This window comes from Myotis nattereri (genome assembly GCF_964212035.1).
Source record: "Myotis nattereri genome assembly, chromosome: 6".
In the NCBI taxonomy this organism is placed as follows: domain Eukaryota; kingdom Metazoa; phylum Chordata; class Mammalia; order Chiroptera; family Vespertilionidae; genus Myotis; species Myotis nattereri.
This window is the reverse complement of record NC_138081.1, coordinates 39,911,146-39,937,234: the sequence shown is the minus strand read 5'-3', so window position 1 is coordinate 39,937,234 and position 26,089 is coordinate 39,911,146. Positions and strand designations below refer to the sequence as shown.

Here is a 26,089-nt window from a genome sequence, read left to right as displayed (position 1 = left end):
TTAGTCAGTTTGTTCAAGACCCAAAGCCGATGAATACAAGAAAAGAGGTTCCTTCAGGTCGTTGTTACCAGCTTCCAGATTCGCAACAGTCAGCTCTGGCAGCTTGCATACCGTGCAGTGAGGGTAATCCAGGGCAGAAATGCTGCTCTTGGCAGCGATGTAGGACACAATGTTTGACTGAAGAACTTTAGGATCAAAGCGATGCAGCTGGCAATTGCCTAGTGCTAGGCCATATATTCAATCTGGTCGACATGGTTCAATATAACGTGCTTGAGCAGCAACTGTAGGACAGCAGAAATGACCTTAACAATGACCTCTTTGTGGAGGTCCACCTCCACCCCAGCATCGCGTGCTCTGCAACACTGTGGTGGGCATCTCCTCAGGCAGGACGTCTGCTTGGAGGTTTATTGAGCCTGTTTTGGCTTTGGAGTTGGGAACTGTGACCAGCAGGATCTTCAGCAGCACCATCATGTACTGAGGCAGGTGGGGACCTGCTCAACTTCCGTGCCTGCCCCAACCCCACCCCACCTAGAGGAGAGAGCGTGGTATGCCTCCTTCATCTGTGCCTGGGCCCCTGCAAACAATCGTTGTGTGCTTGCGCTGTTTCAGAGTGCGAATGTTTTCATACATTGGCCTGGGCAGCCCCCACCACTGTGCTGTGTCCCTGCCTAGACTGTAACCTGTGAATTTGCTGCAGCCAGGCTTGGGGAGCATCCCGAGTCTCTCTCTGTGATCCTGGGAGCCCCTTTGGGTGCTAAGCCTGTCCATCTGGGGGTACTGTTTTGGGGGAGGCATCGCCTCATCCCCCTCCAGACTGTTGGCCTCATCATTTTCCTCTTCCTCTTCTCTAGAGTCATCAGCTTTGTAGGGATCCATTGCTGATTTTATATTTTTAGCGTCCAGTGTCACAAAAGTAGGATGATTATTGTGATTGTTTTCTTTCCCAAAAGAGACTTTCTTTTTCTTGCTAAGTTGTACTGTTTGTCCTTTAAATTAACATGCAGACTTTTTAAAAAATGCAGCATATGCGCCTTGGTTCTGGTGTTTCACTGCATGCTAGACTGGGAAATAGTGTAGCACTTTAGATAAATGTGTTACTTTCTGTGAGCTGAGAGGTCTTATTTGTAAGATGGAGTTCATAGTATCAAGGAGCTAGGGTTTCTGTAAGAGTTAACTGAGTTAATGACATATAGTAAGGGTCCTTTACATCGCAGTATTTTACAGAGAAATGATATTAACCATGCTACCTTCCATCCTCATCCACCATCACTTTTAACATGATATGACAGTGACAGAAAGCAGATGGCCAAGGAGTTACACATTGTACAAGCTCATAGCTCACTAAAATTTCAAAGTAAAACCATTTATTTTTTTCTTAGACTAGGTGAAACCTTTTGATCCCTTCCTGCTCCCTTAGCTTTGACCAGAAGATCCCCAAATGATGAGTGTGACAGACCACAGCATGAAGAAATCCTTATTGGAATTCAATCTTTTTCCATGAGTACTTAGCACAGAAACATTATTTAAGTGTTCTAGGCATTCATAATGGAATACTCTATTCTTAAAATAATTTACAGTTTAGTTCTGGGTTATTTGAAATTGCGTTACTCTGGTGGGAGTGACGATTCGGTGGGAGTTGAGGTGGAACCCTGCTCTGTCACAATTGTAAAGCCACAGTATGAGTAGAATAAGCAATGCTTGGCTCAGATCCAGTTACTCTCATGTATTATGAGTGACTCAATTTAATTGAAAATCACCACCAGACATTGTTACTAGATAAAGCTGTAAAATGCTTTGCTGCTGCAGCAGTGACTTATAGGTCTTGTGTGCAACATAAAATGTTAATGAAGTGGTCATTTAAAGATTACCATTACAGTATACCCTCTAGTCTATGATTAAAACATTTAATGGTTTTTACATAATAAACTAAGATAAATGCAAGGTCTGGGATTTTAAAATGGCAATCAAAGAAAGAAATGAATTTGAATTTTACTAACAACGTATTGTAACATAAAATAAACAGATATGATAATGACTATGTATTATGCACCACTGAAAAACTAAATTTTTGGCAAAAAAAAAGCGCAAAAAATAAGGTAGATATTTAGAAATAGGGCATGATTATTTTCTACCATAGACTCTGAGATGCTTAAGATTTTGATATGTACAAAAGACCTCAAGAATATGTTTTGAGGCATATGTGCCAATGTGGTAGACCCCTCAACTTCCATTCCACTCCATCTGGTTAGTCTTGAACCATTGTCATCTCATTCGTCTGGTTTGTTTAGTTTTGGGCACAACTTGGCTTCACTAGACTGTAAAGTACATGAGGGCTCGATTTTTTTTATTGTTTTGTGCACTGATGTTTTCCTATGACTTAGAATGGTGACAGACCTATGATAGATATTTTAAAAATAATTGTTCAAGAAAGAATGAGAGAAAAAAGAAAGAAGAGGAGGAAGGACAGAAGGAAGGAAGGAAAAAAAGGAAGAAAGGAAGAGAAGGAGGAGGGAGGGAAGGAGGGAGGGAGGGAGGGAGGGAGGGAGGGAGGGAAGGAGGGAGGGAGAGGAGGATGAAAGAAAAGGAGGAAAGAAAAAAAAGAAGGACCAAGAGTGACATAAATGGAGAGGATTGCTTAGGATTCCTGGAATCAATTAGCGATCACTCTCTATCACTCTCTCCCTACCTGACTTGAGCAAGGACAACTTTGCCCTATTGGAACTGACATCTATTTTAAGACCATAAAGACAACCAGCCATAGGATGGAACTTATTATTTTAAAGAGATGGAAAGAACCTGAGCTCTTTATGACAAAGCTGAGTATTTTAATTAATCATTCTTATCTCTGAACTTAATTATGGTGCAGCAAAATACAGTTTATCTTATTTAATCTGAGTTAAGCAGACGTTTTCTTTTTTGCAGCTGAACACTTTCTAACAGACAAAATCTAGATTCCAGAGTTTGGGAACAGGATACTGTGGTTGAGAATCAGTCATTTTACCAATCAGAACCCAGTATGGAACCTGTAATGAAATTCTCTGTAATCTATATTAATAATAGGGTAATATGCTGATTAGACTGGATAGACTGGACGTCTTCCAGACGTCCTTCTGGACAAAGCCATGGTGGCAGGGCCGAGGCAGAGGTGTTTAGGGGCAATCAGGCTGGCAGGGGAGAGCAGTTAGAGGCTATCAGGCTGGCAGGCAGAGGCATTCAGGGGCAATCAGGCTGGCTGGGGAGAGCAGTTAGGGGTGGTCAGGCTGGCAGGAGAGTTGTTAGGGGCATGAGGCAGGCAGGCAGAGGTAGTTAGAGGTGATCAGACAGGCAGGCAGGTGAGTGGTTAGGAGCCAGTGGTCCTGGATTGTGAGAGGGATGTCCGACTGCTGGTTTAGGGGTCCTGGATTGGAGAGGGTGCAGGCTGGGCTGAGGACCTCACCCTCATCCGATGCACGAATTTTATGCACCGGGCCTCTAGTCAGTAATAATAGCAATTGTCTCATTCCCTGACGCTATGTGTCAAGCCCTATGTAATATTTTGCATACGTTAGATCCCTTTACTAGCCTTACTAGGTAATAATTATCATAGCAGTTTGCATATGTGGAAATTAAAGCTTTAGGAAGTTAAGGTACATATTGATCAGGGGATTGATGTAAGATATTAATACATATGTTTTAGACTGTAGAGTTCAAGCCCAAGACTGCACTCACACAGGCCTGACTTCTAGAGGGCTCCCTTTTGAAATTCACATGGTCTTTCTAAAACAAAATAAAAAAATTAAGGCTCAGTTTCTCCACATAATCCTTAATTTTTAAGTTTTCTTAGCAATGCAAGTGTATGCTTAATTACTCAGAATTCCTAGTTTTGCCATTCCCTATGAGTATGTGAATTGAACAAAATGTTGCTTCAATGTAACATAATTGATTTGGAAAATTCGGTACAGAGAAAAATTCCAGAATGATGTCAGATCCATAGGTGAAGAAAAATTTCAAACCAAAATGAATGATATGGTGATGACCTAGAAGATAAATTTTTTTAAGGTACCCAATTTCTATCTGCTATTTAGAAAGTGAAAAGAATACAGAGGTTTGAAATAGTCTTCCTAAGCAAAATCTGTCCACTTAGTTTTTTTTTTCTTAAAATTGAATAAATTATTTTTGAATAGGGAATAACAGTAAACTAAAAATCAGTGTTTGTGTTAACTGCTATTAGCACTCTCGATATTTTTATCTTGCTTTCCAATCTTTTGAGTCTCATTCCCCAGTTTACACAGATGAGAAATGTGTTACTACATGCCAATATTAATGAAGAATCTCTTCCAGGTAACTATGCTGCAAAAGTCCCCTTGAAACAATTTCTTATTCCAAAAAAGATAACGTAGATAGCTCTTGGTAAATCTTTGGGAAAAAGCTAAACTCATTCTGATGATAATCTATGGAATTTTTACATTTTCACTATTATCTTACCTGTCCTTTTATTACTTTTTTCCAACCACATCACTGATTTTATTTTTTTCTTATTTTTATAGTTTAAATGTTTTTCATATTTGCTCATGTAACTATTCTTTTTTTTAATTTCTTTATTGGTTAAGGTATTACAAATGTGTCCTCATTTCCCATTAACCCTTTCCTGTCCTTTTAATACTACTACTCAATTTTTCCAGACCCTGAACTCCCTGAATTTTTAATAGCTCTAATATTTTTCTAGCTTTACTTGATAGTTTTATCAAGAATGTAGGTGGTTTTTACAGAGCTAGAACTCTATTCATATGGTAACATTTATTGCTCATATACCAGGTAATGTGAAAGGCATGGTAAGAAATAGATATATAAAACATGGTTCCAGAGAAGTTACATGGGTAGATATAGAAAATGTAAACAGTTAAGATTTATAAGAGAAGAAGGTAAGAAAAGAGTGTTAAAGAAATCCAGAGAACACCTTAACCTGCCCAGAGAAACTGGTGAAATCTTACTTGAGTAGATGATTCCTAAGCTGGGCCTTCAAAACTAAACAGAAGCTTGACATGTAGGACCTAGAGTGGAAGAAAGGAATGGCATCTGAGCAAGATGAAAGAGTATGTGGAAAAGCATGAGGGAGGGATGTGAGAGTCTTCTGGAATGATGTACTATAATACACTCAATCCTTATAAAGGCCCTGTCAGCTCTTGGGGTTATTCTTATATTACTGATAAAGAAACTAAGGCTTAAATTATCTGTCATTATTTGCTTTGTTTTTAGTTGCTCACTTTTCTTCAGTTCAAGTTTTCTTTGCTTATGAATTTATTATATAAAACATATCAGGGAACCAGCCCTGTCACAATTATTCAGTGTCTGTTGAATAAATACATGAGTCAAGGGAACAAAGGAATGTCATCTTCATTTATTATTTTAACAAAAATGTATGTGATTTCATATTGGTTCCCAACATGATTAGAATTCATGTCAAGTCAATTCAGCTTGTGAGAAAAATTTAGAAAACAAAACCTCTGCTTGGCTGGCATGGCTAGGTGGTTGAACATCAACCTGTGAATCAGGAGATCGCAGTTGGATTCACAGTCGGGCACATGCCGGGGTTGCAGGCTCAATCCCCAGAAAGGGCCATGCAGGAGGCAGCCAATTGATGATTCTCATCATTGATGTTTCTCCCTCTCTCTTCTTCTCTGAAGCCAATAAAAATATTTTTTAAAAAAGAAAACAAAACCTCTCACAGTATTTCAAAGAGAGGATTGGTTACAGAAGAGGTAGAAGGTCTAGAAGAACAAAAGGAAGAGGAGAGTGACCTAGAGGGGAAGAAGAGGAAGGGAAAGGAGGGGAAGAACAGGGGGAAGTGAAGGAGTCAAGAGAGGAGGAGACAGGGAAAGGAAAAGGAGGAGGAAGATGAGAGGAGGAGAGGAGTTGGAGAAGGGAGAGAAGAAGGCTAAGGAGGAAAAGGGAAAAGAAAAGAAGGGAGGAAAAGAGGAAAGAGGACGGGAGGAGGATGACACAAGGAAGAAGAGGAGGAGAAATACTGAGATTAGAAATTGTGAAATGAAATGCCATTTAAATAATTTGCCCATTTTTTATATTGGGTTTTTGCCTTTTTGTATTAAGCTGTAGAGCCAGAGTTCTTTATATATTATTTATGTGAGTTTTTTTGTAATTATGATTTGCAAATACCTTTTCTTATTCTGTCTTTAAGCTCCTTTGTGGTGCCCTTTGATAAATAGGGGTTCTGTGTTAATTGAAGTAGAATTTATCTGTTTTCCTTTATGCTTAATGCTCTTTCAGTCTTGTTTGAAAAATTATTCCCTCCCTGAAGTAATAAGAACATTATATTATATTCTAAAAGCTTTATAGGTTCGACATTCACATTTAGAAAATTAACCCACCTATAATTAATATTTGTTTTAGCTGTAGAATGTTGTCTGTCCAGTCTGGAAAACAGAAATCACTCTGGGCACTCCACATGTCAGCAGTTGCTCAAATGCCATTTTAATATACACCTGAGGTTTTTGCGTTATCTCAAAAAATGAGATCTTTAGAAAAAGAAATGTATTATCAAGAAATACATTAGAAACTTTTATTTTGATTAAAGTTTGTTTTGAAGAATATAGTGTATTTCTTCAAAAGGTACTAAAACAATGCAGATTCAGTTAACTTACTATTATCATTCAGCTATCCACCGTTAGCATTAAAAACTCCTGTCAAAGCTGTACATTAGTTGTCAGATTATGATAAACCCAAAAAGTAATTTTTAAGGTAGAAATGGCTTCTTCTGACATATCTTCTCTTCAGCATGTTATTAATCCATTCTCACGTCAGACTTGACATTGACATTGTGAGAGATGACGGACTCTCTTTATCATTTACTGAAACTTGGGAATTAAAAGTAATAACACCCTCTACATACATAGAGAGAACACATTTCGTCTAAAGATTAAGATGCATTATCAAAAGAACCATCTGAATACCTTCAATACTTCAGAGAAGGCTATCTGGCTTGAAAGATTATTTGATTAAATCATCGAATGAGAGAGAAAAATCACAAGCATACAATGTTGGCTACCACTACCCCACTACCATTGATTGTCTGTTGTGCTTTTTTTAGACTTCCAGTTCTATTTCGGAATGTAATTAACTTAATCTACTTGTCTTTAAAAGTAAAGATATTTCCTCTTGGCATTTCTGGGTCATTCCTTGATTCTGTTCAGTACTAGTAATTTATCTTCATTGCCACCACACAAGACTAGGTAACTATCCCCTCTCATGAGGAACATTCATTCATATGGCTTCCCAAATGGTTTCCCACTTTTCTCTAACTCTCTCCAATATGTATTTCAAATAGCAGTCTAAATGCTCTTTGAAAAACTAAATCAGATCGTATCACCTCCTGCTGAAAAGTCGTCCATGGCTTCCCATTGTATTGAGAGCATCCATACTACCTCCGGTGACGTCAGACCCTGAATAAAAGCTCCCTGCCAACCTCTCCAACATAATCTCCCTTCTCCACCTGGCTCATGGTGCACAAGCTTAGATGGCCTCATTTCAGTTATCATCCATGCCGTTTCCTATCTTAGGAGCAGCACAACACTGTTCTCTTTGCTGGAAATGTTCTCCCTGCAAATCCTCACATTGACACAGCACTTCAGTCTAACTTTAAATGGTACATTCTCAAAGTAGTTCTGTTCAGTCTTCCTTACTAACTTGATATTCAGCTTCTTCTTAGTTTGTACTCACATAATTATTTACCCTTTTAAATGCTTATTTCATCACTGCTTACATAGTGTCAAACATAGTTGCACCATCCAAAGTAGGTGATTAACAAGTATTTGTTGACTGATGAATTTAAGATGAGACAGTTAACAGTATTCAGGAGAAATAACATGTGTGAAAGATTTCCACAGCTTTGCATAAATAATGCCTCGTTAGAATAGTTATTAAATGCCCTTTATAAGCAATGTAGTCTGAGTAACCAAATATAATCACTTGGAAAGCATAGAGAGAAATATCAAAAAGTATTTCAGACCCCATTATAGTGACCCAGTGAATTATTTCCTAGTGCCACTCTGTTCTCCTGGCTGTCTGTCTTAGATTGTACATAAGCCAGGAGTACTCTGGACTGAAGTCTACCTCCTGTGACCTCTGAAAATGAGGACAACATTGGCATGTCCAATGCTATTCTTTCCCCTACTCCCTCTTCCCTCCCACTCTCCCTTGCCCTCTTTTCTTTTTCCTCTTTCCTTTTTCTCAAATCAGAGCTGAGTCAAAGAAATACTCCTTCCATTGTTTATAATAATAGAGCATTTTCATAAGTCAGCAACCCAAATAGAGTCTATATTTGGGTAAGTGTCTGTCTTAGGATGTTTCATTCCTTATCAAGAATGAGAACGGGATGTCTATATTCGCAAGGCCTTTCTGAAATGTGCTTTAGAACAAGCAGGGAATTATTATTAGAAGAGAAGAAATGGCATAAAGAAAACACATTTCAAAGAGACTTGACTCATTAGATATAAAAAAAAAATAAAGGAGAGAGAATGGTTAGAGATTATTCTAAGTGTGCAAAGGTGAGCCCCTGGGAGAATGTCATAGAGGCAGGAACACAGGGCTGCAGGGGCTCCGTGTTGAACACTTAGCATCTGTTTAATGTGGACTCTTTCATCTCAAGATATTTAAGTTTGCTTAAATGACACTGAATTCTCGCTCTAGTTATTACATGGAGAAAGAAAGTCAAGGACATAAATGGCAATTCCACAAACGAATTCTTAATGTAAGAAGTAAAATGAGCCTGACTGTTAGGTGGAAGGAGAATTTAGGCATGACACCAAAATCACATTCATGGGCATGAGGAAGAAGGAAAGATATGCCACCCCGCCCATATCTTTAATAAGGCAATGGTATTGTGTGGCTTATCTTGATGAAAATTAAGTTTCCCACATGTAAGCTTCACTTTAGGGGCAAAATTTAAAAACAAAACCATTTTGATAAATTTTGAATGCCTTTCACTTAGGAGTGTTATAATCTAGTTTTGAGTTTAAGCTGAATCTCAAAAGAAAACTGAAAACCGCCTACCGATGTGATAAAATTGGCAGCAAAGGCAGGAAGCTTCAGTCACGAGAAGCCAGTTCCTCTCATCAGTGCAGCTTCAGGAATTATCACTGACATATCTATTTTTCTATATTACCTCAACATCTGGCTTACAGGAAACATTATAATTTGTCTGTCTTGCCAGTAGACACAGCCCATCAGTAATTTAAAACTGGTGAAGGAGAAATTTTGAAATATCACAAGAGTTTTCCATTTTCAGTAATGCCTCTCATAACTTCTAAAACAAATTTCCATTTGTTTTACTGTATGAAATATAATGGTTTTACATGGGATAAGGTTATCCTGCAATAAAAGTATATTTTTATAACATATAGCCTATGGTTGAATTCATGTGTCAAAGATCTCTGTGTCTCAAGTGACTTGGATTACATTCTTGGAATTTATTACATTTCTCTGAGCTCAAGCCCTAACCTTGAAGCAATTGTGTGTGCTTCCTTCTTGCAAGTATTTGAAGACTAGAAATTGTAATGCCTAAGATTACATTAAACTCTATCCAAAGCCATGTCTTGCATCCCTGAAAATGACAGCGGGTTACTTTCTGAACTCCCTTCCCGCTACCTTGGTTTTTGTTTCTGGAATCATTGGTGCGGTCTTAGATTCATTTAGAGATTCGGTTCTCAGTTTGTCTAACAAGTTCCTGTTTATACAGCTTGTCTGGCATCATGTCTAGGTAGTGCTTCTATTTTTCCTCAAAAATCTCCAGTGTGAATGATAAGATATAAGGTAACCACATTGTTCGCTGATTTGTTTATTCCCTTGTCAGGAGCTGAGGGCTAGAGCCACTAAAGTTGGGCTTTCTTAGGGCTGAGAGTTGATGGTTCTCAGCCAAAGCAACCAATGGGATGAGGAATGAAGACAGTAGAGAAAAAATTGTACAAAAAAGCTAAGATATAAAAAGCCAAAAAACAAACACACACAAAACCCTCTAACTAACATCAGAGTCAACAGTCCAGAATTTGGTCTCATAGATAAAAACAAATGCAAAACAGATGGAGTTTTCCGTGGTTTTTAGCATAAACCATGATTGAGGCCTCTTTTTAAATAGCCTTGACAATATGTGATTCAGAGTTTCAATTTTACAGAAAAGGCAGAGAATCCTTGTGTGGTGTTTGTCTTAAACACAACATCTCCCTGGTAACTCCAAATCTTCTTTAAAAGGGTACAGACATGATCTTCTTGTAAAACTTCCTTAGTGGGTCTCATTTTCCAAAGTCTTCTATATGTTTGTTTGAGGTATAATTTAGTTTGTCACCTTTGTTATATTGTGTAGTTATTCTTGGGCAAAGAAAACAGTTGTCTGAACTAGGAATAAAAATATTCTATCTTATAGAACTTTCTCTCATTTTGATATTAATTGTAGGCCGATGGAGATGCTCATTTGTCCAAGTCTAGTGATCTGTTCCTGTCTTCTGCCCCACATGTCATATTTCTAATCCCACTCCTTTAGCTCAAGTCCCTCCGGTCTTGGGACTTGTACACAGAGAAGGATGTGAGGCCCTCTTCCTGATGCCAGCCCTGCCCCAGATACGGTCCTTGGATTTCATAATTCACTGTTCCCTGAAGCTTTAGTTTCCTTTCTTCCTCCTTCTCCCCCCCCTTTTTTTAAAAAAATAATGCTCTATTTTTTATATGAGAATATAGGTAAAAACCTATTGGAAGATTATTATAAAGTGGGAAAACTCTTCAGAGCTCATCTAGGATCTGTTAGACATTTAAGCAGAGGAGTATACACCATTCTAAACTATCCCCTGGCGAGAAGAGTCTCTCTTCCAGTGATTCATGCCGTTCGTGCAGTATCCCTATCCAGCCTCCTGCTGAATCTTTTGCAGGATTACAATCTAGACAGTATTGACAGATTTTCAGAATAGTGTCCGTTTTGTCAGTTGTATACAGAGAACGGTGTTTCAGACAGATCATTCAGGAAGAACTTGATAAAAAGAAGTGGCAAGTTTAGTTTTCAGTCATACCCACTTGCTGAATACAACTATGGGGATAATATTAACTGGTCATTAGTTTGGGTTGCTCAAGGGCTGCTCATCATTGAAATAACAAATCGTCGAAATTAATCCTTCCACCCCATGCCCCCAATTCTCATAGAGTCCTTTTTAATAGAATCTGGATAGGGATGTCTTGTTATGAATACTCATTACCATATTAAGTTCTCAAATATTCATTTTATGTACAGAGATTAGAGAGATTTTGATATTATTGTTATAATGTGGTTAGTTATAATTGAAATTAAATATAATTTTCTCAGCCTTTGGTAAAATCAAATGATTAAGTTAAAGTTCATTGACTAACTCAGCAATTAAAAAAATATTATTACAAAATAGTATTAGCCTCTAAGAAAATAATTAGGTCTAAATGTATGCATAAAAAATCTTAGTATTTATAAAGTGAAAATAGTACTTACTGAAATATAGTCATTAGAACATATCAGAAATTGCTCTTTTTCCATTGTGTTGCATGATAATTTACCTTCAATTTAATTTGATAATTATTAAATACTAGAGGCCCGGTGCACAAAAATTTGTGCACTGGGGGTGGGGGAGGGGGGGCCCCTCAGCCCGGCTTCTGCCCTCTCGCAGTCTGGGACCCCTTGGAAGATAACGACCTGCTGGCCTACTCCCAGGTGGCAGAGGGCAGGCCCAATCCCTAGGTGCAGCCCCTGGTTGGGCTCAGAGCAGGGCTGATTGGGGAGTTGGGGCGCCGCCCCCTGTCATGCATAGAGCAGGGCGGATTGGGAGGTTGCGATGCCACCCTCAGTCATGCTCAGGGTAGGGCCGATTGGGGGGTTGGGGCACCGCCCACTGTCACACTCAAGGCAGGGTCAATGGGGAGGTTGCGGCACCACCCTCTGTCATGCACAGAGCAGGGCCAATCAGGGGATTGGGGCGCTGCCCCCTGTCACTCACAGAGCAGGGCCCATCGGGGTTGGGGAGTGCCCCCTGTCATGCACAGAGCAGGGCCCATCAGGGGGTTGAGGAGCTCCCCCCTGTCACTTACAGAGTAGGGCCGATAGGGGAGTTGGGACATCGGCCCCTGTCACACACAGAGCAGGGCGGATCAGGGGGTTGGGGAGCCGCCCTCTATCACCCACAGAGCAGGGCCGATCAGGGGGTTGGGGCGCTGCCACTCTCACACTCAGGGCAGGGCCAATGGGGAGGTTATGGCTCTACCCCGTCACACACAGAGCAGGGCCAGTAGGGGGGTGGGGGGCGGTTGGGGCGCCACACCCTGTCACACACAGAGCAGGGCCGATCAGGGGGTTGGGGCACTGCACCCTGTCACAATAGAGCTGCAGGGCGATCAGGGGGTTGGGGAGCTCCCCCCTATCAGGCACAGAGCAGGGATAATCAGGGGGTTGGAGCTCCTTCCCCTGTCATGAACAGAGCAGGGCGGATAGGGAGGTTGTGGCCCCGCCCCCTATCACACACGGAGCCGAGCCGCAGGGCAATCAGGGGCTTTGGGCGCTGCCCCCTGTCACGCTGATCCCGGTGCCGGGAGGCCTCTCAGCTCCGCTGATCCCGGTGCTGGGAGGAATATTACCCTTTTACTATATAGGATAGAGGCCTGGTGAATGGGTGGGGGCCGGCTGGTTTGCCCTGAAGTGTGTCCTGGATCAGGGTGGGGGTCCCCACTGGGGTTCCTGGCCAGTCTGGGTGAGGAGCTGAGGGCTGTTTTCAGGCTGGCGGGTGACTGAAGCTCCCAACTGCTCCTTTTTTTCTTTTTCTTTTTTATTCTGGGCCAGCTTTACCTCTGGCTCCATCTCTGAGGCCTCTGCTGCTGAAAGCAGGTATCTGGTTTGTTTGGGTTCTATAATCGAAACACTGTATCAACTCCAGCTCTGAGATCCCGGCTGGCTGAAAGCAGGTTTCTGGGGTTTTGTTTAGCTTCTATATTTGTAACAATATTTCAAACTGCAGGCTCAGAGGCCTGCAGCCGCAGGCGGGGAACGTTGGAGTCCTCCGTCACTGAAGCAAGCAAGCCTCATGTTAGTTTCAAGCTGCCTGGCTGCCGGCTGCCATCTTGGCTGGCAGTTAATTTGCATATCGCCCTGATTAGCCGATGGGAAGGGTAGCGGATGTACGGCTAATTACCATGTTTCTCTTTTATTAGATAGCATGGATCACATCCTCTCCCTTTTAACTTCTTTGCTTCGGTTCCAGGAAACATATTCTCCTTGTTTGTCCCCTACCTCTCTGGCTATTTTTTTTTCATCTTCTTGATCTTAATTTTACAGTGCTTTACACATCAGTGATATGCTGGTAATGCCAGTATATTTATCTCTGATCTTGATCTTTTCCCTAAATATCAGTCAGGCTCATCTAATGCCTATTTGTCATGTCTATGTGAACATATTTAAATGTCTCCTCAAACTTAATTTGAAAAATAATACCTCCAATTCCATCCCTTCCCTCCTCTAACACACCCCAGCTCTTCCTATAGTCTTCATCACCAAATGGCAATTTATGTCTACCAACTTCAGGTTTACCTCTTAAGAAAAAACCTGAGGTTTAAAACTATGGCATTCTTTATAACCATAGATTTCAGAACTTTCCTTTAAAAGAAGAATATGTGACTGAAAATGAATTATTCTGATATTATAAATATGAGTACTGATCCCTTATTTTGCTTCCAATGGAAATCATCACAAAGCAACTGGATTGATTAAATATTGGCTTGTAACTTGAAGGCTTCAATAGTTAAAGTACAGATTGAGCCAAGGGTGACCCAGATAGGCTAGATATATGGAATCATTGTTTATTAAGCATCTCTGGAAACTATTGTAAGATCTCATTTAGGAACTCATTGTAATTTTTAAGCAACTAAGCTAAAACATTTTTTTGTATTAACAACATTATTTGAAGGAATAAAGGACATGTTCCCATTTTAGTTTTAGTTTGTACCAATTTCACTTTGTTTAATTGGAAGTTTTCCTTTCCTTTTAAAATATTTTGTATAAGTACTACAAAGCTAAAATTAGTTAGATAAAGCTCTCCAGGATCATTTAGCCTATATTTCCATAGGCTATAGACTGCCCTAAGGATTTTGTTAGATTATTTGTTTAATTGAAACGTTTGAATAGGTATATCATCCACATGGTAAAAATGAAAAAGTGTATAAAAAGATATTGAGTTAAAAGTAAGTCTCCTTCTTGATCAGGTTATCCTGTATCCCTGTGTCAAAGTAAAAATTGCATTAGACAAAGTTGAACACACAAATAAAAATTTCATGTAAGGCTGTTGCATCAGGGAAAGATGCCAAACTCAGTGTGAGTTCAACTCCATAAAAAAAAAAAAAAAGGTAGGTGAGTTTTTAAAATCTGGGCTGGGGAATTCATCTTAGGCCACTGGTGTTTGGTAATTGGCATTTCCAAGGGATACTTAAACTTTCTCTTATCTTCACCCACAGGAGCTAGGTTTATAAACCGGAGCAGCCACCTCCCTAGGTGTTAGGCTCCTACCTTCCCACAGAGACTGGGAGGTAGGGACAGTCTTCCTTGACGGTTACATTGCAAAGAGAAGGCTCCCAGGTCCTTTAGAAAGATAGTTCTGAGTTATTTAACTGGCAACGGGCTTTTTAAAAAGATTTACATCTTGAAGGGATAGAGAAAGAATTTACAAGAACAAGCATTCTAAAGTTCAGGAAGAAAAAGGATGTCAGGAGTCTGGGGTAACCTGTCTAAAAAGTGTAGTCAGGCTGAATGGATGATAAGGCCATCTTCATCACCATGGACCCTCCCTGGAGACAACTGCTGTCAGTCTCAGCTGTCTCTTCCCAGAGATGATCTGTGCCTGATGAGTGTAGATACATTATACATTTTGAATATATACATATTCTGTAACTTTTTCATGTTACAATATATGCTAAAGATTAATATTATAGTAAATGGTACACAGTGAATTATAAATAGTATCTGATTTTATAGATGTACCAAACTATTTAAATAATTCTCAATTAAAAGAAATTTAGGCTGTTTTTAGGCTTTTGCTTTGACCAACCATGCTGCACATTGGAACATGCTTTGTTTTGCAGTCAAGAGGGCATTTCTGCAGGATAAATTGCTAGAAATGGCATTGCTGGCTTGAAAAGATACATCTCATGTTTTGTTAGCTGTTACCAAATTGCTTTCCCTGTGTTGTACAAATTTTGGCTCACATCAACTTTTGCAAATACAGCATGTTAAAAACACTTTTTGATTTTTGCCCACGTTACAAGTGAAGAGTAGTCTCTTTTTAACTTTTAATTTGCATTTTAGATTATGAACACCAACACTGTCAGCTCACAGACATTCAAATTGTGCAATGAATGAATCAGTTGTCAGTTGCCAGGTAGAAATAGTTTGCTGTGACTAACTATCCATTACTGATAAGATGTCCAAATTATGCTAGGAAAAATGTCAAAAATTATAAAGTGGTTAAAAGACATTTTCCTTTTACAAAACCTTCAAGAGACAGATGGTAAGGGACAACCTTGGATAAGGGAAATTTTCATGTTTTTTTCTAGTCTCTAAGTTTCCCACTACCATGTTTCAGATTCAAGCTATTTTTCCTTACTGTCTTTTCTGATTCTTGCCTATACTATAGATAGTCATGAGCTTAGAAAATTAAAAGAAAAAGGAAATTTTGAAAAAAAAAATATTGGAAACTCTACCCCTTATTTCCCCTGAATCGCCTTTAAGGAATAAAAAAAAGAAGCTGGGTAAGGAGCAGTACTGTTTCTTATGCAAGGTCCTGTTGAGTTTCTCTCCTTATAAAGATGTTATTTCATTTAGTCTCCAAGACAACTTTCCAGTGAGTGGTGCCATTTGCATATTACTTGTGTGCAACCTGAGGTTAGAGGAGTGAAGGAGTGGGGCAAGGTTACTTCCAGCTCGGAAACAAAGCTGGAACTGGATCCTTTTCCATGTCATTGCAAAGTCCTGTTTCTTCTACCACATGGCCCATTGTCTCTGCCTTTGCCGGGTTGTATAGAAGGGTTTGTCAGTTCATTATGGCTGGCTTCCTGTTCTAACTCGGAAAGGCCTTTCTGTATTTCCTGGCTTGTGCTACAGTGAAATATATAGACATTCTGGAAATTCAGTGGTTGGTACATATGAAAAAGTGAATAATGTTAGTTTGATGGATTATTTTGAATAGGCCAATAAATTAGAGTATGGTTACGAATGACTCACTGACAGAGAAATGATTGTGTTGATGTTTAAGTTGCAATAGCTTTTTGCCAATCTTCCCAAGAGGAATTTCAGCCTATGTGTATTGTGATTCTGTGTTGACAAAGCAGCCTTTTTGCTAATTTAACTATTTATTTTTTTCTATAAGACATTTTAACATTACACGGAGAAGAATGCCCCAGCTTGAATTCTGTAGGACATGATTTCCTTTAAATGTTATCAAGGTTGTATGAGGGAAAAAAAAATATAATATGTAAATTTTGGAAATGGGGTGGTAAAAAAAGAAAGTAGGCAGATTGACTTTAACAAAAACTACAAATTTAGCGGTGGGGTGGGGGGGCGGGATTTTGGAATGGTGAGTTTCCCAGTCACATTTGACCTAGAACTTCCTTTTATTGAGTATCCTATAGACTAATGGGTAGGAGGAGTGTGCTGTGAAATGTTGTTGTAGAAACTGCTGTCAGTGAGCAAGAAATGCAAATACCAAGCTGAGAAGATATCACTCAATTTACACGATGGTCTTTATGGTCTGAAATGTAGAGAGGCTGCAATTTTTCAGGTACTTCTGGCCTGACATTTCCTGTCTTTCACTCACCATGCTCAGCCAGCTATCTATCTATCTATCTATCTATCTATCTATCTATCTATCTATCATCTATTAAAATATGTTTATATTGACTTCAGAGAGAGGGAGAGAGAGAAACACCAACGATGAGAGAGAGTCATTAATTGCTGCCTCTTGCATGCACACTACTGGAGGTTGAGCCTGCAACCCAGGCATGTGCCCTGACTGGGAATCGAATCATCACCTCCTGGCTTATGAATCCATGTTCAACCTCTGGGCAACACTGGTCAGGCCATGCTCCACCTTTTTACTGCCTTTATATGGTCAGAGCTGTCTACTATACTTAATGCTGAAGGGTTGCCAGGCTTCTGACCATTAATTGTTATATTTGCAAGTTTATCCATGAAACACTGACAGTGTGTGATATAGGTAAAGGAACAAATTTATTTCATGGGATTGTTATATGTCCACCTCATAAATGTCTGAAATGTCACTATGACACAGACTGTGTCATCTTAATACATAGCTCTTTTAAAAAATTTCTATTAACTTTTGTATCTCAAAGCACTAAAAATCAGTGATGATTGATTAACAGTCATAGTAAAATTTTCAGGATGAAGCACTCATTCTCCAAACTGCCAGGTGTGTTGGCCTCCAGTAGCTCACAGTGAGTGCCTGCTCAGCAATTGTCCTCAACAAGAGGGAGCAGCCTGCCCGAGGGAGCAACCCACATCCAATGACTAGCGATGTGGCTGGCATGCAAAGGCCAGGCCCTAACTCAATTCTGGACAACTCTAAAGGGCCAGTGTGGCTGCAAACCTCCCCGTGAATTCTGCTGAGGCCTTTATTGCAAGTTCATCATGTTTAACCTCTCCTTCTGCTCAACCTGTCTTCCTGCATTCTTCTCACAGGTGTTGGTCCCAACAGCCCTGCACAATAAACTCCCTGTACCACATCTGTATTTCAGGCTGTTTCCTGATGGATCTTACTTAGGTAATGGTATCTTCTACAGGAACCCAGGTCTACAGGGTGTCCACAAGCATGGAAAAGAAGGCTGAGTTTGTATCTACTTGAGTTGATTGAAGCAAATATGGGTTGTCCTAACGTCTAAAAGTAATACCCATCTAAAGTGCATTAACCAAAATGCTTTTGTAGAGGGAATTTACTCTTTAATGAAAATGAAAAGTCTCTACTTTTCTCACTGTAGGGGAAGCTGGAGAAAATAAAATTATATATGTGGTCATCATGGCCTTTCCTAGGGAACCAGATTTGGTTCATGTTGTCAGTCATTTTTAATCATTACACCCCAAGTACTGGGCCTAAATCAGATGTAGAGAGGACATGAAGCCAGCTTAGCTTTACTCTTCTAATATGACCTGCATTTCTAAATAAAAACATTTGCACATGGGAGAATCACCAAATTTTGACTATTAGGCTAAGTCAAGAGGCTGTAAATCTAGGGAGCCTCCACTAGTTGTGAGAAACACTGTAATTGCCTAGAGAAGGGCTAATCTTGAGAAAATGAGGTAAATTCAGTGACAGGAGTGAATGGTGGAGAGTTGAGGGAGGGAATGGGATCATTTGACTTCTGACAGCAAATGCTACATTAAAATAATCATCTCCTTTCTCTCCTCCTCCACTCACATTTATTGAACATAATTTTATGTCAGACTATGGGTATATTTTTTATCTAGTGTTATGAGGTAGGTATTTTAATCCCTGTTTAAAGATGAACAAACTAATGCTCACAAAAATCAAGTAAACTGCACAAAGCTACCATCTAGCTCCAAAGCCACATTCTTTCAATTGTACATTTATAATGGAAAGTATGTTTTGTGCTCTTTTATAGCAAGAGAATTAACTACTATCTATATTCAAAAAGTTTCAATTATTTAATCCAACAGAATTATAAATTACTCTCAATATACCAGTTAGGGTGAATTTTGCCTAATAAATTGATATTGAGGAGTAGATAATTTCGTGCTTGGCGCTATAACTAAGAAGAATAATGATAAAAGTAAAAAAATTTCAAAGTGAATTCAGATACTAATTAGGCCTTTGTTTTGTAGATAAATAAGCATCTTGGAAAGAAAAATGCAAATGCTCACTGAATACATTGACTTGTATCATAATTATACCATTAAATATACTGAAAATACCAGTTACCAAGTTGATTATGAAAATAGGTAAATTAAGTTGGTTACCATAGTTGCTGAGTTTATTATTGGTTGTTCTCTTTAAAGTATAAAAGAAGTTCAGAAAAACTCAGAATTACTGTGAGAACTCTCCTATTTCTCAGGGGTCAGAATATAACTATCTATGGGAATAAAAGGAAACTCTATTACTATCTCGTCTATATATCATTTCTAGGACTACCTCAGGACAGAAAGAGTGACTTGTATCTTAGGAGAATGGGGAAAGAAGAAGTAGAAGGAATTTAACTTCTGTTCTCTTGGTATCAGCTATGAAACCAATCAGGATTTAAGAAAAAGTTTTAAAAGTAACTCAGATTTACACCCATCCAGTCTAGGATGAATCCAGAACTGTAAATTAGGTTTCCTTATTTCAGGCTGAAGTATTTCATAGAAGTAGTTATGTTAAATATTTAATGTTAATGCAATTGCTGAATTATATAGTAAAATTAGCAGAATGGAATATATTTATCATTGAATCACCAATTTTTAAATGTGAGGTATATATTACACAGGCTTACACCAACTTTACAGTGATGAGAAATATAGACAGATGTAATTATTCAGCAGGATTATTAATATTGTTTATGGTATCCATTTGTAATATGCTGATTTAAGAGGCATATTGAAGGTATAACAGAATTTGAACAAGGATGTATTAAGATAAATAAGCAAAAAATGTTTCAGTAAAACATATTCTCCATTTCACATTTTAATATGACTATACAGGAAAAATAAAATACTGATAAATTCATGTTAGAAATAGATGTTTCTAGAAGTATTAGTCAAAATTTTGTTTATTATATTTTAAAAGCACTAATGGAGAGGCTAGTGAAAGGAAAGCAATAGTAATCCCTCAGTAAAACAAGACATTCATTTAAAATGTAAAAATTACTTTCTGAATTGATCAAGTTCATGTTTATTTTTTAAAATATAAGTTAACTTCAATTGAAGCATATTGTTTTATTATTAGCATAATAAGCTAATTTTTTTGTTTTACAGTATAAAATTTTTATATTTAGAATTAGGCAGCTGGACTCAGTGTAGATGATCCCAGTTTTGTTGGCAAATCCAAAGCATCACAGTCAGGAGCCAGTCGAACATATGCCTTCTTCTCGCCATCAGGCCTGATCGGGGTGTTGACCTCGGCCCCCTCAATGTCATAGAGCTTCTTCACAGCCGGTTTGGTCTGGTGCTTGTTGGCCTTGACCTCCCCAGTGAACACTGGTGTATTATTGTCTTCCATCTTCTTCATGGCTGACTGGTAGTCGGGGAATTTGATGATGGCATAGTGGTCACGCTTGTTTCTCCTGGGTGCGCATGCGCTCTTCCGAGGGTATTTAGGCTGCCTCCGGAGCCTTAGTGTCTTTGGCCGTCGGAAGGTGGGTGACATGCGGATTTTTGTGCGTGTGTGTGTGGCTGTGGACGCCTTTCAAGTGCTTTCTTTGCCTTCAAAGCCTTTGCTTTGGCTTTGGCTTTGGCTTTGGGAGGGGCAGGGGTTTCCTGCTTAGCTTTTGGCACTATCTTCGTAAAAAGATACTATGCTAATTTCTTGATCATTAATGTGTGCACAGGTGAGTCAACACTAATTTGTTATTTTGCACATTAATGTTGCAATGGCACTATTAGATATTTACATTCAAACATATAATAGGTATTTTTCCTCTGGGAAAATTTTATTTTTCTTGTTTACTAAATGACATTCTCTGGAACATGCTTATTTCAGTCACTGTTTGGGCAGTTATACTGTGTGAATGCAGTTTTTTGCCAATAGGACTAATTATTTGTTGATTAATGGTTCTAAAATTTTAATGCTTTTTATTTAGTGTCTCTCAATCAGTTTAAAACTACTAAAGTCATAATTACTTAATAGGTTACTCTCAGATATAAGCGTTAACTGCAAGGGCAAGACAGAAAATTCTGTTGCATGAAAACTTAATGAAAAACTAAACTGAACTGTAAATACAATGAATTTTGGTATATTTTCATTTCCTTATTCTTTCACAATAAAAATAATATATGTCACATTTAAATACTAAATGTTTTTAATATTATACTACATTTAAATTTTTTATTAACTTTATTTTGTTACTAATCCATTTGGATTAGTAATTTATCAGTACTGGCATCTTATTTTATTCAAAGAAAAAAAGACAGTGACCCTAGAACAGTGGTTCTCAACCTTCCTAATGCCGTGACCCTTTAATACAGATCCTCATGTTGTGGTAACCCCAACCATAAAATTATTTTCGTTGCTACTTCATAAGTATAGTTTTGCTACTGTTATGAATCGTAATGTAAATATTTGATATGCAGGATGTATTTTCATTGTTACAAATTGAACATAATTAAAGCATAGTGATTAATCACAAAAACACTATGTAATTATCTATGTGTTTTCCGATGGTCTTAGACAACCCCTGTGAAAGGGTCGTTCAACCCCCAAAGGTTCGCGACCCACAGGTTGAGAACCGCTGCCCTAGAGCATAGTATTGGGAGTCACACATGTAAATACTTAAAGAAGACACAATTTTTTCTCAAGCCGCTTTATTTATTTTGCCATTTTGTTTTTTAAGAAATTGTTGTTGTTGAGAACCAAGATGGCGGCATAGGTTAATGCCGGAGTTTGCTGCCTTGAACAACTACTTCAAAAGTGAAACTAAAAAACGGAAGGAAGGGACATCACCCAGAACCACAGGAACGCTGGCTGAGTGGAAGTCCTACAACTAGGAGGAAAGAGAAACGCATACGGACACTCAGAGGAGGCGCAGTGCTGAAGTCAAATTCTGAGGTGTGGAGTGCGCGGAGCAGGCTGGCTGGCGGCGGAGGGCACGGTTGGCGTTTTCAATCGGGAGGGAGTCGCAGACTCTGAGCTCCAGATCCGGGCGAGTCTTTAGGGACCCAGACTCAAACGGGAGAAGCGGGACTGTCTGGCTTCGGTCAGAGCGAGTGCAGCTTTCTCTCCAAGGTTTGCATCGGGTGCTGGGACTCAGAGAGGCAGAGCCCCTGGGGACAGGACTGAGAGCCGCCATAACTGCTCTCTCTGGCCCACCCTGGTTGATCCTGTGTGACCCGCCCCGCCCAAGCCCTGCACACAGGCATTTGCCGGATAGCCTCAGGCAAAGGCTAGATTAGCACCTCCCTAGAGGACAGAAGTTCTCTCACTGCAGACACAGCTGATTCTCATAGCCACTTGGCCTGGAGGTCAAACCCTCCCTGGTATTAGCTACAACAATCAAGGTTTAACTATAAGACTGCGCACAAAGACCACTAGGGGGTGCACCAAGGAAGCATAACAAAATGCGAAGACAAAGAAACAGGACAAAATTGTCAATGGAAGATATAGAGTTCAGAACCACACTTTTAAGGTCTCTCAAGAACTGTTTAGAAGCCGCCGATAAACTTAATGAGATCTACAAGAAAACTAATGAGACCCTCGATGTTATATTGGGGAACCAACTAGAAATTAAGCATACACGGACTGAAATAACGAATATTATACAGACTCCCGACAGCAGACCAGAGGAGCGCAAGAATCAAGTCAATGATTTGAAATGTGAGGAAGCAAAAAACACCCAACCGGAAAAGCAAAATGAAAAAAAGAATCCAAAAATGCGAGGATAGTGTAAGGAGCCTCTGGGACAGCTTCAAGCGTACCAACATCAGAATTATAGGGGTGCCAGAAGATGAGAGAGAGCAAGATATTGAAAACCTATTTGAAGAAATAATGACAGAAAATTTCCCCCACCTGGTGAAAGAAATGGACTTATAGGTCCAAGAAGCGCGGAGAACCCCAAACAAAAGGAATCCATAGAGGACCACACCAAGACACATCATAATTAAAATGCCAAGAGCAAAAGATAAAGAGAGAATCTTAAAAACAGCAAGAGAAAGAAACTCAGTTACCTACAAGGGAATACCCATATGACTGTCAGCTGATTTCTCAACAGAAACTTTGCAGGTCAGAAGGGAGTGGCAAGAAATATTCAAAGTTATGAATACCAAGAACCTACAACCAAGATTACTTTATCCAGCAAAGCTATCATTCAGAATTGAAGGTCAGATAAAGAGCTTCACAGATAAGGAAAAGCTAAAGGAGTTCATCACCACCAAACCAGGATTATATGAATTGCTGAAAGGTATTCTTTAAGAAGAGGAAGAGGAAGAGGAAGAAAAAGGTAAAGATACAAATTATGAACAAATATGCATCTATCAACAAGTGAATCTAAGAATCAAGTGAATAAATAATCTGATGAACAGAATGAACTGTTGATTATAATAGAATCAGGGACATAGAAAGGGAATGGACTGACTATTCTTGGGGGGGAAAGGGATGTGGGAGATGCGGGAAGAGACTGGACAAAAATCGTGCACCTATGGATGAGGACAGTGGGTGGGGAGTGAGGGCGGAGGGTGGGGCGGAAACTGGGAGGAGGGGAGTTATGGGGGGGAAAAAAGAGGAACAAATGTAATAATCTGAACAATAAAGATTTAATTAAAAAAGAAAAGAGAATAATACAATAATAAATACAATCCTATCTAATAAAAGACAAAAAGGGTAATTAACCGTACCTCTGCTACGCTTCCCATTGGCTAATCCGGGCGATATGCAAATTAACCACCAACAAAGCTGGTGGTTAATTTGCATATGCAGGCTCCAAGCAGTGGAGCAAAGCCAAACAGCCCCGAAGCCGCCAAGCAGTGAGGTCTCACCACCCCGGGATCAGTGGAGCCGCGAGGCCTCAGGTACCCTGGAGCAGCGTGACGGGGCGGCGCTGCAACCCTCAGATCGGCCCTGCTCTGTGTGTGACAGGGGGTGGCGCCCTAACCCCCTAATTGGCCCTGCTCTGTGTGTGACGGGTGGCACCACAAACACCCCCTCCCCATCAGCCCTGCCCTGAGCCTGACAGGACGGCGCTGCAACCTCCCAATCCACCCTGCTCTGTGTGTGACAGGGGGCAGCGCCCCAACCCCCTGATCGGCCCTGCTCTGTGTGTGACGGGGTGGCACCACAACCTCCCCATGGGCCCTGCCTTGAGTGTGACAGGGGGTGGCACCCCAACTCCCTAATCGGCCCTGCTCTGAGCCCGACCAGGGGCTGCATCTAGGGATTGGGCCTGCCCTCTGCCACCCGGGAGCAGGCCTAAGCCAGCAGGTCGTTATCTCCCGAGGGGTCCCAGACTGCGAGAGGGCACAGGCCAGGCTGAGGGACCCCCCCCCCCCACCCAGTGCACAAATTTTTGTGCACCAGGCCTCTAGTTAATAAATAATAATGCAAGAAAAAAAAAGAAATTGTTATTGTTGAAAGTTTTACATAGATCCCTCCCCCCCTGCATTAACCTCTTCCAGCTTGCTCTATCCCCTCCCCTCCCAGACCTTCTCCACCCCATTGTCTTTGTCCATGGTTATGCATATATGCATTCAAGTTCATTGGTTGATCTCTTCCTACCCCTGCCTTCCCTCCCTCTGAGTTTCAGACTCAAGCCACTTTATTTCAAAGAGATAATATGTAGGTCATTTTTTTTAAGGAAGTAGCTAATAAAAATCTACATCCATAGTGCACTGCAAAAGCAGGCCATGAGTACTGACTGCAGAAGTGGATGTGGTGGCAGGTATGGACTCTCCTTTCTCGACACCTTCCTCCAAGTGAAGCACAGAGCCCTGGGAGAAATGGCTCTTACAGAGTGAAGCGTGTGAAGACTCCGGGCATGCAGAGAATTCTGACTTCTCCAAACAATTTTTCTCTCTGAAATGTCACATTGTTTCCAGAAAAACTGTGAGATTGTGAGATGGTTAGGGCAGCTTCTTTTACACCTATTTTACATATTTCTCTTCCATCTCTAATAATCTTGCCATGGTTACCGGCATCACCGTGGCTTAGGGACGGCTTTCCTTAGCATACTGACAATGGGAATGCGTTCCTTCCCAGGCCCTGCCTCTGATCTCTCTTCACTGCCAACTGCTATCAGATCACCGAGTGTGGCATTTCTTTTCTTCACAACAGTTGCTAATCTCACTGCCATCTGTATTTTTTTAGAGTTCTTTAGGTGTTTGATATGCATTTGATTTGCTGAGTTGTTTAAAATATTCAAAATTTACCAAATCTACTCAGTTGTCTGTGCAAATCAGGCCAAGAAGAAAAACATAGACAAATAGCAGGGTATTTATTAGTATGCCATTTGCAACAGCATGGGTGGACCTGGAGAGCATTATGCTAAGTGAAATAAGCCAGTCAGAGAAATATAAATATCACATGATCTCATTCATTTGTGGAATATAATGAACAGCATAAAATGATGAACAAAATTAGATCCAGAGACATAGAAGCATCAAATAGACCATCCAACCTCAGAGGGAAGGAAGGGGAGGGGGTTGGGGATAAGAGATCAATCAAAGGACTTGTATGCATGCATATAAGCATAACCCATGGACACAGATATTAGGGGGGGTGAGGGCGTGTTCCGGGGTATGGGAACGGCTGGGGAGCGGTCAATGGGGGGAAAAGGAGACATATGTAATACTTTAAACAATAAAGAATTTAAATAAAAAAATAAACAAAATATAATGCAATATTTTAAGAAAAAAGCCCAAATCATTACAAGAACATTTTATATTTAATGAAAGACTTGTCAGTACACTTCTATTTAGGGAAACTTAGCAATAAAATGATCAATAATGAAAAGGTTGTAGCCTTCAAGAATGTTGACCAATAGGTTTTGACCTGCTAATAAAATTGGCATAACATTTTAATGAATTAAAATTAGAATAATGAGATATAGAATTAAACTAAATAGAACAGATTAAATGGGGGGTAGAGTTAGATTCCTGGTAAATGATATCTGATGACAAAGTAATTACAAATAATTATGTAGCAAATTATATTTTTTATCTCTGCTGGTGGGAAAACTCTATTTGCTGATTAACTTTAAACTTTGTTAAATAAACTTTCAGTAAAATTAATCAGCCTGTTTATAAAAACAGTTTTCAAAAAATGTAGGTCAATATGATATGATGTACTAGAAGAATGAGGTTGAATTTATTAAGTATGCTAATTCTACTTTCAAAATTTCAACCTCT

At 39.7% G+C, this 26,089-nt stretch overlaps 1 pseudogene across 1 annotated transcript; it reads right to left on the bottom strand.

The window, feature by feature from the left end:
* Positions 1–24,880, bottom strand: LOC308520827 (large ribosomal subunit protein uL23-like; annotated as a pseudogene). Its single transcript has 3 exons — positions 24,875–24,880; positions 20,013–20,536; positions 1–224 (listed from the first exon to the last, which is right to left on the bottom strand). The product of its transcript is annotated as a large ribosomal subunit protein uL23-like (transcript).
* Positions 24,881–26,089: the final 1,209 nt, after the last annotated feature.